The sequence below is a fragment of the Odontomachus brunneus genome, unplaced genomic scaffold (genome assembly GCF_010583005.1).
Source record: "Odontomachus brunneus isolate Ranch 3 - 2012 unplaced genomic scaffold, Obru_v1 Obru_scaffold_060, whole genome shotgun sequence".
NCBI lineage: Eukaryota > Metazoa > Arthropoda > Insecta > Hymenoptera > Formicidae > Odontomachus > Odontomachus brunneus.
This window is the reverse complement of record NW_022639510.1, coordinates 1,072,625-1,090,011: the sequence shown is the minus strand read 5'-3', so window position 1 is coordinate 1,090,011 and position 17,387 is coordinate 1,072,625. Positions and strand designations below refer to the sequence as shown.

The 17,387-nt window shown below is 38.2% G+C and overlaps 1 protein-coding gene across 4 annotated transcripts in view; it reads left to right on the top strand.

The window, feature by feature from the left end:
• The window catches only part of LOC116846027 (RNA-binding protein Musashi homolog Rbp6), a 220,025-nt gene that overhangs the window by 17,547 nt on the left and 185,091 nt on the right, over window positions 1–17,387 (top strand). For 2 of the 4 annotated variants that reach the window (XM_032819342.1, XM_032819340.1), the window contains exon 1: window positions 266–966. The exons of the other annotated variants lie outside the window; for them this stretch is intronic. The gene's annotated coding sequence lies outside the window, so the exon portion shown is untranslated. Of the gene's footprint in view, window positions 1–265; window positions 967–17,387 lie in introns of those variants that run through there. 4 annotated transcript variants of the gene reach the window in all.

Sequence of the window (17,387 nt, the reverse complement as noted above, 5' to 3'; positions counted from 1 at the left end):
CAAAGTTATTTAGTTGTGATAGCTAAAAGATTTGTTAATATATATATTATCTGTATAAGATTGCTAATATATATATATATATATATATATATATATATATATATATATATATATTAGCAAATCTTTTAGCTATCACAACTAAATAATTTTGCTATGAAAGCAGGAAAATTTGCTCCTGCAGTTAATATTTTTAGTTGTCCATATATTAGCAAATCTTTTTTTTCCGTGTAGATATTTACGAGTAATTGTACGACATATGATATTGCATAGACTTGTAAATTGACTCATAAGTTTTGACGAATTTTACGAGAACAAATTACGAGACTTACGATTTTTAGAATTGCAGCATTAGTTATTAAGTTGTCACTAATATAACACAATAAAACATCACAAACGTATCGGTAATAAGTTAATTTTACATTGAAACAACAGTGAAAAGTGGGTAACACTTGAACTTGTGCACGCGAAATTTCTAACTGAGTATGTATTCCGCTTGGTATGTGTTCGTCATCCGTCGGCTCGTACGAAACGTTATAATTCGGTCAGGAGAGAGTACGCGACGCGCGAGAATACCGAAACAATCGGCAAAAACGGCAACCGCCGTTATCGCCGCCGTCGCCACACGCCGATCAAAACAATCCGCGCGAATCAAAACAGTCCGGACCTTCGCGACGGTCGAACTCAGTTTCGCGCGCGCCGCGTACTCTGCCGAGTGTCTCCAGTGTGTTTCGCGACGGCGAGCGACACGCATATGTCGCGGCGAATGCTACTCTTATTTTACTCCCGTTGACCCTCGAAGTATTCAATCGGACTCCCGCCGGTGTATCGTGTTTGTTAACACGCTTTCCTCTGATTCGTGTTTGCGTGAGTGTCTCGGTGCCGCGACGGTGTAACATTACGGAACAATCGAGAGCTACGGGGAAGGAGGCAGGTTTCCAGGACAGCGATACATCATCATACTTTCAGGTGTGCTAAATCACTTATTATACAGAGTATATCTGATATTGTATTTGAGGTAGATTTGCCGAGAGTTAGGAGATACTCGAATTGGATTTTAGACCGTTATTCATAGCGCCTCCCAATTTGGCAAATTAAGCCCGACAATATAGCTTCATGAATCTCTGGTTATCCGTCAGCTTCTATCTGTTTCATATGATGATGAGCATTAATTCAAACCAAATAATCATCTATAAATGCGCCTAATTAATTATGCTCAATCAAAGATCGTTAATAATTTCCAACTATGAATACTACGGTCTTGAAACTTAGTCTTACGAGTACTGATTTTCTCAATGCGTCTAACAATGTTTCCTGGGCCGTGAATATGGTCTTGTTTACACTTGCTAACGCTCTCGTTTGTTTCTGTGTATGTTTGGTCTTGCTATTATACCGAATCTGAATTTAAAGCTTTATTTTGATAAACAGCATTATTATGGACCAACTTTATTTTTGCCTTTGCTTTATTTTGATAAACAGCATTATTATGAACCAACTTTATTTTTGCCTTTGCGGATTCTTTCTTTCCGGTTTTTTTGAGAACTTCAAATCCCATCGGAATTTCCAACGACGATAAGAAAACAATGATAGAATTGTGATTAGAGAATGCTTATTATCTTAATTACGCGCCCTGTTAATTATTTAATATTCGCTTATTGCGCGTATTTTCGATCTGTAGTTAAATGAATTACACAATTAACTACATCGCTTATTGAAGTGAAGAATAACGATTAAACGCGTGAATAGGTTATTGAAATAATCGAACATAAAATAATTCTGAAACACACACACATGTGTTTCTTCAATGAAAAAAAACTATTTGTAGACAGAGAGAATATTATAGTTTCTTTTTCATATAAATTCTTTTTAATTTTATTACTTAGAAAACATATTGTATAGTAAAAATAGCAATCAATATTTTGTAATCATAGACCGTACAGAAATTATGGTGAAATTATGGTAAAATTAATATATATTTGTTTGAAAATGATTGTTTGATTTTCCACTACAAAATTACTGTAATTACTAATTACTGCGATTACAAACATAATGTCGTATATATCGTATTCAACTGAATATATTATATGTATTAATTCAATTGAAAAACTTGAGTCTAATTCTGAATTCAAATCTGAGTATCTCACGTGAAACAAGTTTCAAGTGACGATACGAGTCTTGTGCTACAAAATCAGTACAGTTCAGCTTTGTAAAACGCATTGCAATATGAAGTATAATCTTAATGTAATTTTTACTACAATATTTTCTTTGTGTATATTTTTCCAGTAGTGTAGGAATAGACTGTCAAAGAGATCTTTCTTTCTATCAATAAATAAAGCTGGACGATAAGAGCCAATTACGAATCTTAATTGTAATTTACTTTAATACACATGGCATTATCTTAGATTAGATATATGAGATAGTACCATATATGTATGAAAATAATTTATAAAATAATTGCAATTGACTCTCTTATCTCATCTAGTTTTATTTATTGATTTTAATTAATCCTTTAAATAATAATCTGATCTATCTTCAAGTCCCACTAAAAACATAGCAAATTTTTTAACAGCACATTTTAATTTCCATTTATTTATTTTATATTTTCCTACCATTTTAAATTACATTTTCCTATAATACACATATGAAACGAGAGGAGTTCATTACTGCGGAATGTCGATCTATTCTTCGCTTGCAGAATTCTATAATAATTTTTATCCTCGTAAATATTATTAATAATTTAAAAATTTTCTCCTCGTGTAGTAATAAAGTAGGACATTAGTCTGCACAGCGTTATATCTCGATATTATTTTCCATTAGTTCCTCAAGCTCGATGAAATTTGCGAGATTAACGCAGAACCGAAATTTCGGCTCCGTTATAGCGTTCTTCGCTAATAGATACGTCCGTCCTGATAAAAACAATGACACACGAGATAACGGGGCTCCGAGATGCGCCTCGTGTATCACGGTTATACTCGGTTACTTCCCGTGCTGCATCCCGCGACATCGTTGCATTATCTCCTTCCCGCGCGAGCTACGGTATAGTCGCGTAGGAGCAATTAGTTGGCTAGTTTATCGTTTAAAGTCCCGGCTCACGATGATGCGAACGGGGCGAAAGGTCGATGGTGCTAAGCCGAACCCTTTAGTAACTCGACCTGTCATTAAAACCATCAGGTGCCACTTGCACACTTTGTTTCCTTGACGACAACGCCCGGCCCTTTCGTCCGTGAATGTGACGAAGCAGCCCTTTCGCTCGATCACACGGCAACACGCACTCAACTGCAGCCCTGTCGCGTCTCGCGTTTCCGAGCGTGCATTAATATGCGCATCGCGTTTCCAATGTACACCCCACCGCGATAAACAAGGAAACATACATTGAAACCGACCACACGAGGCATTATCGTTTCATATTATTATTTCGACGGAAGATCCATAGCGACGACATTGTCTTTCGTGCGGCGCGTTTATTCCGTTCGAAAAAGTAACGCTGGAAAAGTAACAATCAATGTTGTACGAACATTTTATACTGCCGTGCAGGATTCACGTGAAATATTTAAGCGATCCTCTGCCCGAAGCTGGAGTTAATAACTGACGGTTCCTCGCTCTCGTGCGCGAAAATATTATTCGCGTCTACGCGCCACGGTATGCCTTCGCCCATACCTGATTCGAAATTGTAGACATTGTTTCTAACATTCGTATTCCGAATCGAAATTTTGATCCTACTTTCAACCTTATTATTCCATTCAATACCTATTTTGATATTCTGAAACCTACCTCAACTTCTTTCGATTCTATTTAATCTATTCTGAATCGAAATTTTGATCCTATTTCCAACCTCACTATTCTATTTAACACTTATTTTGATATTCTAAAATCTATAATACCTACTTTAATAAAAAAAAAAATTAAAAAGGAAATTTCAAGTATCATCAAAGTCAAAAAAAGAGTAAATTATACCATTAGAATTAAACCTATTTTGCTAACTTAGTTTCTACTACGTTATAAAATTCAAGGCTTAACAAGGCCAAAATTTTTACTCGGAATATCCTGAAGGATCAGTGTGTGTTTAATGTGTCAAATAGAAACTGGAATATTATTTAACGTCTGTAAATAGCAGAAAACATACGAAGTGCCGTTAGTGGTTCTTAAAGAGGACTTTTCGGCAAAGTTAGTAGGTTAAATAGAATTAGAAGATATTGATGTGGGCTTGAAGGTATGAATATAAGCGTTAAATATAACGTTAAATTGATAATAAGAATAGAATAGAAGCTAATAGAAGCGTTAAATTGAAGCTGAAGATAGCAACAAAATTTTGATCGGGTATATTTAATATATGAAAGCGAAAGTCCTATTTAGCATCTGCAAATGGTAGAAAATATCACTTAAATGCAAAAAATATCACTTTTAATTAAAGTTAGTAGATTAAATAGAATCAAAAGAGATTTCGGATGTGGGCTTGGAGATATAAAAGTAAACGTTAAATAGAACGTTGAGTTTAAAAGTAGGATAAAAATTTCGATTCAAATATGTTTAACACATATAAAAGCGAAAGTCCTACTTAGCGCCTCCAAATGGCAGAAAACGCAAAAAATATTACTTAAGTTCTAAAGAGAAATTTTCGGCAAAGTGTTAGTAGGTTAAATAGAATTAAAAGAGACGTGAACTTGAAGATATCAAAATAAACGTTAAATGGAAACGTTGAGTTCAAAAATAAGATAAAAGTTTCGACTCGGGTGTGTTTAAATATATTTCGTACATGAAAGTGAAAGTTCTACTTAACTCTTTCAAATGACAGAAAATGCAAAAAATATAACTTATACGTTCTAAAGTAGCAAAATCATTATGACTTGTACGTTCTCTTGACAAAATTAGCAGGTTAAACAGAAAGAGCCTGATATAGTAGAGCCTCTTAAAGAGGCCTCCAGAATCTCAAAGTAGACATTAAATGGAATTAAGATCGTAGGTAGGATCGAAATTTCGACTCTGGTAAGGGCAGTTCTTTCTTTGGGCCGGCCGCGAAACACCTCTCGCAATTTCGTGACGAATTTCGGCTGGATTGCAACGGGATGAGAAGAAAGGAGATTCAATCGGCGAGAAACAATTTGCAGGCGGCCTCGATCGTGACACATTCGCCGTTCGACCGTACCCTATGGGGTATCCTCGGGGTTGACCCTCGTAATTGAGCCGCGCTGCTCTCCCCTTTTGCGGGCACACGCATCGCGACACGTGCGAGATTAATTTCCCGCGGCTCGGTGGTCTTTATGGCGGTGCTCACCTCGCGGGCATTCTTAATCAGTCGCCTGGTCTCGCTCGCGCCTTGAATTCCGAGTGCGAGGATCCGGCGAATTGCGACAACTCGTTGTCGTCATTGTCGTCTCGTCGTCTGTAATCTGATTTACAGCGTGCCAACAACGCGATCGGAATCTCCCGTGTATTAATCACGGTTGAGAAAAAAATCACGCTCCCTATCGTGCGCTCCTCGTGGCCGCGCTTCTACCCCGAGCTGCGCGCGACCTTTAACGTGCAACGTAACGCATGTAATTATCGGCGAAATTAAAGGGAACCTGATATCGATGTTACTTTGCCCATTATTGCGCCAATATATTTCACTTTATATCGCGACGATAAAACTCCAAATTAATGCAAATTTCAGCAATGTAACTCGATATACATGTAGCGTTACCCATCATTGCAGGGCGACGTAACTACACGGAGAGAACGTTATAAACTTGTTTTATTCAGGGAAAAAGTCGTATGGTTGGCTCACATGAATCTGGTTGGCGTAATGAAATGCTCATGTGTGAGCCAATCATACTGTTTTTTTTCTGTGTATAAATTCTCTTCAATTTTACTATGTTTTTACATAATCTTTATGGTGCACATAACAGCATAGTTGCGTCACTTTAGTTATTTTTGTGTGGTGGTGATGTGACTAGAGAGGTTACTTTAGTAATCAACTACATCAGTGTAATTATGCGCGTGATCCGTTTGTAGCAATTAGAAATCGGTTGGGATGACATTTACCATGGGTACACTCTGGTTGAAGCGACCAAATGTCGTCACTGCTGCAACGCCAAGAATTTAGCTCTGTGATTGCAGTAATCACATAATTGGTTGTATTTTACTAGTAAATCTGGTTGGCGTAATTAGATTCATGTTTGGGCCGACCATACTGTTTCTTTTTGCCGTGAACCACACAGGTAACACATATAAAATGAAAGAATAGTCAGTTACTGCAAAATGTCCACTTAATCCACAGTTACAGAATTTTACACGAAAAAAATATCGTAGTAAAAATTGTTATTATTTTATATTATTATTGTATAAGTAAAAATTATATTAAACGTGTTTAACAGTTTTTAATAAATATATAATAATTTTGATTATGTATGGTCCGAAATTCTAAAAATTTTGTTGTAATTTTTGTTACATCATATTTTCTCTGTGTATAATAAAATTTATTGTAAAACTCGCCGTACACCGAGAAAGAAGAAATACCTAAAAAGTAAAAAAATATTTATTCGATAAGTGCTAACATATTTACAGTAATATAGTGCTAATATATTTACTAAAATCTAAATCCACTCATTTAAATAGAATGAACGCTTTTATGAAAAGCTATGATTTCGAGGAAATGTATATCTTCGTGTTTGAAAGATATTTTATATATTAGCACAAGTAAATATGTAATTAGTGTCTATCGGATAAATATTTGCTTTTTCTCAGGTATTTTTTCTCTCAGCATACGCGCCCACATACGCGCCCACATACGCGCTATTATAAACAAAAAAAAAACACATCTCGCGGCGACGCGACGTCCTCTTCCGATACCTCCTGTCGGCGTATCGCGGAATGATATTTTTCTGATTCCTTATCTCGATTGCACCTTGTATGTTCCGCCCGCCCTGTCTATATTCGCGGGGGTGGCGCGAAAGGGAGGGAAGGGAGGAGAGTAACACGAGTGGCGGCAACACAGCGTCTGAAAACATAGCGTTATCGAGCGCACGTAGACCATACGAAAAGGCTGCACATTACCGGGTGGGGGAGGGAAAAGGAGAATGAGAAAAGGGTAGAGACGGAAGTCCCGAAGTAACGTACGAGACTGGCGGCGCGCTGCGGCGTTCAAATCCTCCGGTCGCGCGCGACTGTCCCACATATAGTTTACACATATATTTTCTCCTCTCGCGCCCGATCCTCCAGAGTATTACAGTGGGATCTAGCTGGTTCGATCCACGAATCCTCGCGGAATCGTGAGTTACGATCGGCCGGATGGTGATGACGACGACGCCTTCCGTTATTTCGTCGTTGATGCCGTTGCCGCGCTGCCGGAATGGCGAGAAAACGCACGAAAGTAACGAAAGCTCACGTGCACGACGACATGCAACGTTAATGTAAAACGCGACGACGTCGACGGAGAGAAAACAAGCGTGAAAGGGGGATGAAGGCGCAAGATGGAGAGATGTTAACGGGAAGGCGCGATGGTGGGCCGAACGAGTGTAGAGACGGGAGATGGGATGCTCGTGAAACGTAAGTTTCGCGGAGCAAAGCTCGGCTACGTACATCGAACGGTTTACTGTCTCTTCTCGACAGCGTCGCAGAGAGTCGCGGCCGAAATCGGGACGAACCGTCGACGACGACACGAGAGCGTGTCAAATAGTTCGGCAAATACCTGTCGCATGTGTGAAACTGAGAAAAGAGTGTTTGGTATTTGAGGCCTGTAGACAGGTGTACGCGCGAAGGAGGATATTAAAAATAGCCCACTCGTTTTCTAGCCCACTCGCCTTAACTTCAATCATTTTCTCGGCATCTTCTAGAAACACACGGAAAAAAACAATTCTGTTGGTGCAACCGAATTTTCGGTTGCTCAGGGACCAGACGAAAACTCGGCTGTAGGAACAGAAAAATTCCTTTATCAGGCTTCTGTATAGTAAATTGTTCTCAGTTGTTTGAATCGAGTTCTAATATCGCTGAATGTTCAGACGAATATTTTCGGTTGCAACAACAGAAATATTAGTTTTTAAAACAAAGATATCGCTTCTGATCACCTAATTTTCAGTTAATTCCTATTCGCTTGCACCACTAAGATTTTTTTACGTGTAGAACGTATTATTTACCTAACCTAACCCGGGAAAAGTTATGAAAGTCGGGATTTATTACTGATTGTTGAAATAATCGTGCGAAGTGGTTTTAAAACCCTTGTACCCTTGATATATGTTTTTAAAATAACGTCAATTGCACACTCACATGGAAAAAACAATTCCGTCGGTCCGAATTTTCGATTGCTCAGGGATCAAACGAAAACTTGACTGAAGAAGAAAAATTCCTTTATGAGGTTTCTGTATAGTCAATTGTTCTCAGTTGCTTGAATAGTTCTAATGCTGCTGAGTATTTAGACTGTTTAGAATTTGTATGTATAGAACTTCCGTACCAATATTTGGAAAAGGGACGACATGTGCATGCACCTGTACCATTGTGTGTTGTCCCGTACCTGAGCGCGCGTACTTTAGTCAGTATAATTGGTCAACTTTAATCGTTTATAATTTGAAAAGTATTATAGCCTCGCCATTTTTGCATTAGGATTTTTTTATTCAAATTACCTTAGGAATCCGCTCTTAAAAGATAATGCGGTAGTGGCGGGACACCCTCTGTGTGTGTGTGTGTGTGTGTGTGTGTACACACACACACACACACACACATATATATATATATACATATATATACCCGCACGTATAGATGAGCAAATGTTTCAATTAACTGGAGTAAATATGTTATAATTATAATATATAATATATTCCTCTGACGATGCGTGGAATATCGTGAGATTCATTCTTTAATTTCGAGTGAAAATATTCATTCGAGTCAGAGTGAAGAATTCACTTTATAAAAGTGAAAAATAGCTCGAATTCGAGTGACTCTGCTTTTCGAATGAAATTTCACTTCGACAAATTTAGAAAGTAGAGAATTTGATTTTTTTGTTTACACAATATATACAGGATGTTCTATTTTTAATTAGCCATCTCAAGTATCTTAAAAACAAAACATCATAGAGGAAAATGTGTATTACAAATAAAAGTATGATATTTAACGGAGAAGGAAGATGATAATATTTAGTTGTCCTCGAAATGATCTTAGAAAGATCTGTCGAGGTAAACTTCAATTTTTTAAAAAAGACCATATGTAGGGTCACATATGGTCTTTCTAATAGTAATAAATTCTTCTGGTGAACCTGCGTATAAAATTGTCGAAAAATGAACACTTTCCGAGATATTTTACATTTTACCCAAATACTTCTCAGTATAAGATATAAAATATCTCGTAAAATTTTCGCTTTTCGATAACCTCACCTAAATATTTTTATACATAGAATGTCGAGAGAAATCGATTGATGATATTAATCTTTGCACATCACTGGTGCATCAGTGAATCTGTAAAGTGCAAGGGAATTTTGTTTTAAGATTCTCTGTATTTTTTTTATAAACCCATCGATTTCACATTTCAACAATAAATAATAAATCCCGATTTTCGTAATTTTCCCCGGACCTGATGGACAAATAATCATTTTCTAGAAGATTCTAGGAACAGTTTGCAATTATTAGTTAAAAATTAGCAGATAAAAAATGGTCTGTTTTTAACATCCTCCTTTGGCAGCAACTTTACTAGTCGACTTTATTAATTAATCTTTTGTAGAGATTGTATGGTTTATGTGTGGTTTATACGAAATTCATATTTGTTATTTATTCTTTAAATTTCTTGGGGCGAAATTTCACTCAAAATATAGAGCGAGCATCGCGTCACTCGAATTCGATTTTTCATATAAAGTAAATTCTCCACTCTAAATCATCGAATGAATATTTTCATTGTAAATTGAAGAGTGAATCTAATGTATGTACTCCATCGTCATAAAGACATTCACTTTAATTGTCTAATATTCACTCTAATGTTTGAAACGTTCGCACGTGGAGTTAGAATCTGCTCTAAGTTTAAGTAAAATATTTGTCCTTGTGATTTCGAGTGCCAGTATCTTCACTATTACTTTGAATGAAAATATTGTTACTCTTGATTCGTTTTTAGTGAAAATTTTATCCTAAAAAATTTGGAGAGTGTATCACGTAATGTAACGAAATAAAAATAAGAAAGAAACACGAAATTATCAAAATTCGCTCATAAACAATCATTTGAAGTGTAATACAAAAATCTGTGTAACTTTTAGAAAAATTTCATTGCTGCATCAATATAATAAATATTTTCTGTTATATAATGTAAATTTACTAATTCAGTATAGAGTATGTATTTGTTTCATCGACGTAATTAAAACAACTGCAAAGCGCCGATTATCGATTGTCTCACGTCGCGATAATTACGAAAGTCTGGGTAATTGTATGGTGAATTAATTACAAACGGGTAACCCATTTTTTTGCAGCAAACCCTGTTATCATGTCAATGATGACTTTGTGTGCACACACTATAATATGTTACTACTGTCCTCTCGTTGGAGCAACAAAAAGCTATGATTGGCGTCGAAAGTGGTCGTAATTTGTAGAGGGATTAACAATTTTTGTTCTCAGTAGCGGTCGCGCGCAGAGTTGTCAGCGCGTTTCGACGTGCGACAACATCGTGTGTGCCGAGTTTTACATCGACGAGATGAATATTAATCCAGACTTCCGCCGATTTGCCTCTGCCAAATTTGCTGAATCCCATCTCCCCCCTTCTCTCTTTCTCTCTGCACATACACGTATACACACACACACACACACACACTCTTGTTTCCGCGGGCGGATAACGCGCAAAATGGGAAATTTCGCCGGTAAATTTTGTCACGACACGTTTCGCGAGCCCACCGCTTTTTTCCCCGCGAACTTTATTTAACAACATCCCGCGTATCCGCCCGGGCGGAGATATTGCGCGTCTCGATTGCTCCGTGCACACACATACATCTACTCACACACAGAGTGAAAGTTCGCCGAAGTTTTCATCGTTTGCCGAAGGTACCCAGGTGTCTTCGGCCGCCACTCTCCGGCAGCGGCAGACTCCATAAGCTCGGCAAATTGAGAATCGCCAAGTTTTGCCCGCGCCGTTCATCCGGTCTCTTCCCCGCCGCTTCGACGCCAAGTACGAGTCCCGACGATATTTGCAGTCGCGTATTAACAGGTCGTCGTCGGGAGGCGTGCGCGAACGCGACCTGGGAATGTAGTTACACGCTCGTGACAAGGCGTGCGACATGCGATTTCGCGCGGCGGAGATCAGCCGGCGAGATTAGCGCAATCGGTGCGTAATCAAGCCGCGAACTCAATTCGCACGCGAGCTCGCGGCGACGAGCCTGGCCGTCGATGTTTGCCGGAACTCCGAGCGTCGCGAATTCACGAGGCAAATGCTCACGCATATCTATCGGCGATACCTGCGGCGCGGCGTCGCCGATAAATTAATCGCGAATTATTATTTATCGACCGCGTCCCCCTCTCCACGTCTCTCATTGAATGTCACGATGAGAAGCCGTGAAGACCCTGCGGAGCTATCGATCGAAATCGCCCGCGCGAGGCGTCCGACTGCGCTTCGCGCGGCAAAAGCCGCTGTGGCGTGGTCGATATAGTTTGTAATTAATATAACGATTTATCGCGCGGGAAGAGACAAAGTGCGGGGAACAGGAGCAGGTTGAGAGGTAGAGGAAGGGGGGAGAAAGAGAGAGAGAGAGCCGTATATAAAAGCCTTCGACTTACTTTCATAAAAATTCCAGAGCCGTTGGGAAAATATGTAAAAAGTGGAAGGCGGTCGAAGCGGAAGGGAGGCAAGTGGAGGGCGCAGCGGCTCCATATCCACGGGAAAAATGTTATTAAAAGTACCGGATGGCCATACGAGCGGTTATAACGGCCCGCGAACGCGACTGATTCCGAGGGAGTTTTCAAAAAAAATATACGCGCACACACAGGCACGCGCGCGCGCGCGCGCGCACATACATGTATACATGTATACGACACACCACGCGACTTGAATTTCACTCCGCGAATTCGCGTCTGCTCGCGACATGTACACACACGCCGTAATGCAAACGAGCGCAATCAGAGATGACTGTCTGTAGTTAATTATTAAATTACCGGACTGTTGTTATTCCGGTGCGCGCCTCGCGTATAATACGATATCGCGCGTACAGTAATGCATACGTTGCATTCGTTATTACTCTGGTGCGTTGTGTCTTCAATTATCGATATCTCCATCGATTGACCGTTTGATAAAGTCGTGACGTAAAGCGAGCCTTACGCGGCCAATTGAGAGGAGGAGGACGACTGGAAAACGGCATAATTAGCATATCCGGTTGTTTATATGGAGGAAATTTTACATTAAAAATTTGAGTAGATGAGAGAATTTAGAGTTATACGAGAGCTTCTTGGCTGAATCACGATTACAAATATAAATGTCACATATTTTATAAATTATCTAAGAAACTTAGATCTAATTCTGAATAACAATCTGGTTATCTTACATGAGACGAGATCATCTCAGATGTCAGATGATTATTAATAAGGGTTTAAGAACCGTATTAATAATCGTTACTTAAAACGTGTCTTAAATGAAATATTCAAATTTTTATTTTCAGAGTCAGATCTAAAATTTTTCATCCAAATTGAGTTATGATAAATGTGACATTTGTATCTATAGTCGCGAGTAGTCATAGTTGAAAAATTCTCAATTAACTCTATAACTTGGAACTAAAATCCGAGTATCTCAGTTGAGACGAGTTTTAAGTAACAATTATTAATAAAAGTCTAGAATTCAGAATGTATTTTGAATAAATTTGACGCTTATGGATTTACGATAGATTTACGGGTATATAAGCTTATGAAATACTTAGAACTAGAGTAACATTTACTTTATCGCAATATGTATTTTTTCTGCGCGTAGCAGCCAGGCCGGTTCCCTTTGCATGCAGTGTGTATTTTTCTGTATGTACCTATCTCTCGTTTTCTCGCTCTTTCCCCGCGATCGCCGTCAGCGATAGACATAATGGACGAAGTAGCCGCTAAACCTTAGGCTTGGCCTACAATATATGGTGTGAGCTTGGTGTAAGGAGTAGGAGTAAGAAATAAAAATAATTTATTTCGCTTACGGCTATACTCTAACTCTCTTATAACGGAAGAGAGTATTTCAGTTAAAGAAATACTTCCGCTTTAAGAAAGTTAAACTATATAAACAAAATAAATTATTTTTATTTCTTACTTTTAGGGCCGATAAATTAACTGACAATTTAATTATATGCCTGTTTTTGTTTAAATTGAAGGAAAAACAAAACGGACGTATGATTTAACTATCAGTTAAGTTGCTAAGAAGTTGGAACAACCGACCCTTACTCTTACTTCTTACATCAAGCTTACTCCATATATTGTAGACCAAGCTTTACGGTTGGACAGAAAGTCTTGGGTCAATGAAGTAAAGTTCGCGCGCCGGACATAGATGTCGTCACATTTTTATACACAGCTTATATATTACTAGACTGTTAACTCCTCATGTATCAGGCGGCACAATTCTTGTGTATAAAACGAATATGTAAAGTACTTTATACGTTTTGACGTATATGCGCACATATCTAAGGTGATCAAGTTAGATTTTCAGAGTATTGTCGCACATAAAATATTACATTTCATTACTACACTGAGGGAAATGTCTGATGATACCAACTAGAATTCTATTTAGGTTTATGGTGAATAATCGTGTAATAAGATATTTAGTTAATGATACCAAACTATCTGGTGAGCGCATTGTCTAAGTAGCACTACAGTAACGCTTAAATACGTTTATCAAACCGTCTGGTACAACATACAATTCATTTAGTAAATGTATGCTGTTATGAATACAGTTGTGGAGTAGTGTTTTTTACCTAACCTAAAATCTAACTATATTATAATTTTCATATATTTACTGTATATAATATTCACAAATTTACTTCTAAATTCGTCGACATACTTTAAAAAATTTCATTCTTCCAGATATTTGACGGTTTCAGCGTTTACTCTTTTATAGCACCGACATTTTTACAAATTAGTATAGATGAAAAAGGAAACATCGCAGCGAGTAACAATCGCGTCAATAGTACCACACATCTAGAGAGAATTACCAAACTGTCTAGATGTCTACAATTAGATATCTCGATATTGACTACCAGATGCATCGAGGCATCATAATTAGAATATTGGATATGTGAACCAGATATCGCATATAAATTCACTATATTACTTTCATAAGACGAGTATAGTATCATTCACCAAGCCATTTCTCTCAGTATACATATTATTTACATATTACTTAATATACTATATATTAAGATAGTATATTTATATTTCTCTCGACACGTACAGATTAGAATTATAAAAAACACGGACGAAATATGTAAACAAGTATGAAGGAATGACATATATCCGCAGAATTGGACTCTTTAGTATATATTTTTGACATGAACATTTTACGCAAGCGAAGTTTAGGGAGTTAGCAGTCTAATGAATCTAGTAGTCAATCTATTTACTGTGTGAAATTCAGTCGTATAATAAAATAAAGATATCAGTTCCCGGACACGTGCCTAATCCTGGACATTCTTATTGTTTTGGTCTTTAAATATGAATATTTAAACTTTCAACATAAAATATATTTACTCAATACTTGTACATATATTTTATGTTGAAAGTTTAAATATTTGTATCTACACTGAGAGAAAAATTATCTTAAAATCAACAAATATTTCTTTGATGGGTGCCATTAACATATTTACTTAAATCTAAATTCTCTTTATTTAAATCAAATATTATTTATCTGATTTAAGTAATATAATATTAGGTTTAAATAAAGAGAATTTAGATTTAAATATGTTAATGGCACCTATCAAAGAAATATTTGTTGATTTTAAGATAGTTTTCCTCTCAGTGTAAAAACCAAAATAAAGAGTGTGCAGAATTAGGTACATGTCCGAGCATTTTACATTAAAAAACGGCGGAGGAGCGTGAGTCAGTGTCACGCACTGTCGCGCAACGGACGCGAGCGAACGAGATTTGTGCGAAAAATCTCAAATAAATGATCTCGCACGCGATAGCGATACCCCGACAGTATCGACGTCTGTTTCTAATTTTGCGGGTAATTACGCCCGTCCACGCAATACCGATATCGACGATTGCGTTATCTAACGAGTGCGACGGATAATTAATTTTGTCGCGGACGCTCGTCACGCTGGAAAGCTCTGACGAACAAATTGCCCGACGAAATGATGAGCCTTCTTCTCTTTCCGGATTTTGCATGTCATTTTTCCGCGGGGTGCGTTCGCGAGATATATAATACATCATGAAACGGCCCTGCGTGCGATCTGCTCGTGAAGTTTATCGCCGCCCCTTTCGCATTCGACGTCGCTCGATGGCAGAAAAAGCAACAGAAGGGGAATTTATACGAAGCGCGCGCTTTCCACCCCCTTCTCTCCCCTTGCCCCCGTCGTCGTCGTCGTCGTCTCTTTCATCAAGAATTCGCTCGCTCTGTTCTCGCCACCTGATTTATCTTGACGAAGGCGCCCGTTCCGGATCCCATAATGCGACTCAACAATGACGCAAGAGCGTTCTTAATCGAATCCCTTCGGTGAAAGAGGTGTTTCTCGCGGCAAAACAAGCGCTTTTCGACCGGCGACTGCGCGCGCGAACGCGCCGGCGAAAAGAAATGAATATTTCCTCAGAGAGCGCGAAGCGCAAAAATACATCCCCCCGTAAAGAGGAGCGCGCGAAATCTCCCGTGTTCGCGCACGGTTCATTAATATCGAACGATGGCAGGAACTGCGGAGGAGGAACTGCGGAGATATGAGCGCGTTCGCTCGCGCACACGAGACCGATCTATTTTTGTTGCGAAATATTAATCGCCGCCGTCTCTCGTTGTTACACGACAAGTCGGCAAATTCGCGAATGAGGAAGCGCGGCTCCTAATCGTCGTGCGCGCATGATACCTGCGAAAACGAGCCCTTCCCCGCTTGCGGTTCTCTTTACTTTTCGCGGGTTCTGCCACTCTCTGTCTCGAGTTTGATAAATCCGCCGTACAATAGACTACGCGGCTTAATCCGGCTCGCGACTAATCCAGTTGGGAAACTTGCCTCGAGGTAACTTCGTCTCTCTCTCTCTCTCTCTCTCTCTCTGCTTGACAAAGATGGATAAACGATACCGGTTGCGTCTAAGTGGAAAAAATATTTTGCGCATCCGACGAAGAGAGCGCTCCTCCTTCCGCGTTTCTCAGCCTTCCCGTGGAAAGAGCTTTCTCTTCTCGGCTTTATCAGTTTTTAAATACAAAAGACGAGCGTGAGAAATTAACGCAAACAGAGCTCGATGCACGGAGAGAATATCATAGTTTCCTCTTTCTTTCTTTTTCATATGAATACATTTTCCGATTTTATTATGTTTCTAGTGGTGCAGGAATAGTCAGTGAAGTCTTGCGACGAAATATGACAAATTTCACTGAAAACATAGCAAACTTCGCTAGAAAAACGCAGCAAATTTTTTAGTAACACATTTTAGTTTCTTAAATATAAGTAGTAATTATATGAAATGAAAAGATAATAAATTATTACAGAATATGTCGATCAATTACGCGGTTACAAAATTCTATAGTAATTCTTACTATAAAATTTTCTCCACGTAAAATTGATTTTGCTAAAAAAAAAAACAAATTATTCAAAATAAACGAACAAAAAGAACACAACAAATTTTTGAACAGCAGGTTTCCTAAAATAAATTACTGTAGAATATAGATCTATTTCTTGGTTACAAAATTCTATAGTAATTTTTACTATAAAATTCTCAGTGTAGAATTACCGACAATCAAGGGTGGGATCTATTTTCAGTTACATAACGACGTCATTAATAATAATAACAAAAACAGTAATAATTTTGTTGCACGCAACATATGCGTAGGCCAAATATAGGAACTAACAAAATACACAGACAAGCAGATAAAACAGAATACGACTAAAACACTGCAAATCCAAGTATGTTATTTTGCTTAATCTCTATGTATATTTATACATTTCTTACAGTTTTGAGCCACGCCATTCAGCACGTTTACCGAAACATGTTAAATTGCGATTTAACGTCTTAAACATATCAAATCATGGCTTGAAATAGTAAGAAACGTGTAAAAAGAGCTTCAGCTAAATTTCACGCTTATGCACTTAAAAATAACACACTCTGAAGGTGAGGCGGCAACATTCACAAATTGTTATCTTACCTTCAATCTCGTGTGTAAAAGAAAAGCGGTCCGAACCTGTGTGTAAAGTGTTAAACGCACTGTGCCCGAAAATGTTGGTGGGAACTGGTTTAGAGGATTACTTGCGCGTCTGTTTAGGATACACTGAGAGAAAAGACTGGTAACTATAACAAACTGTATTTAGT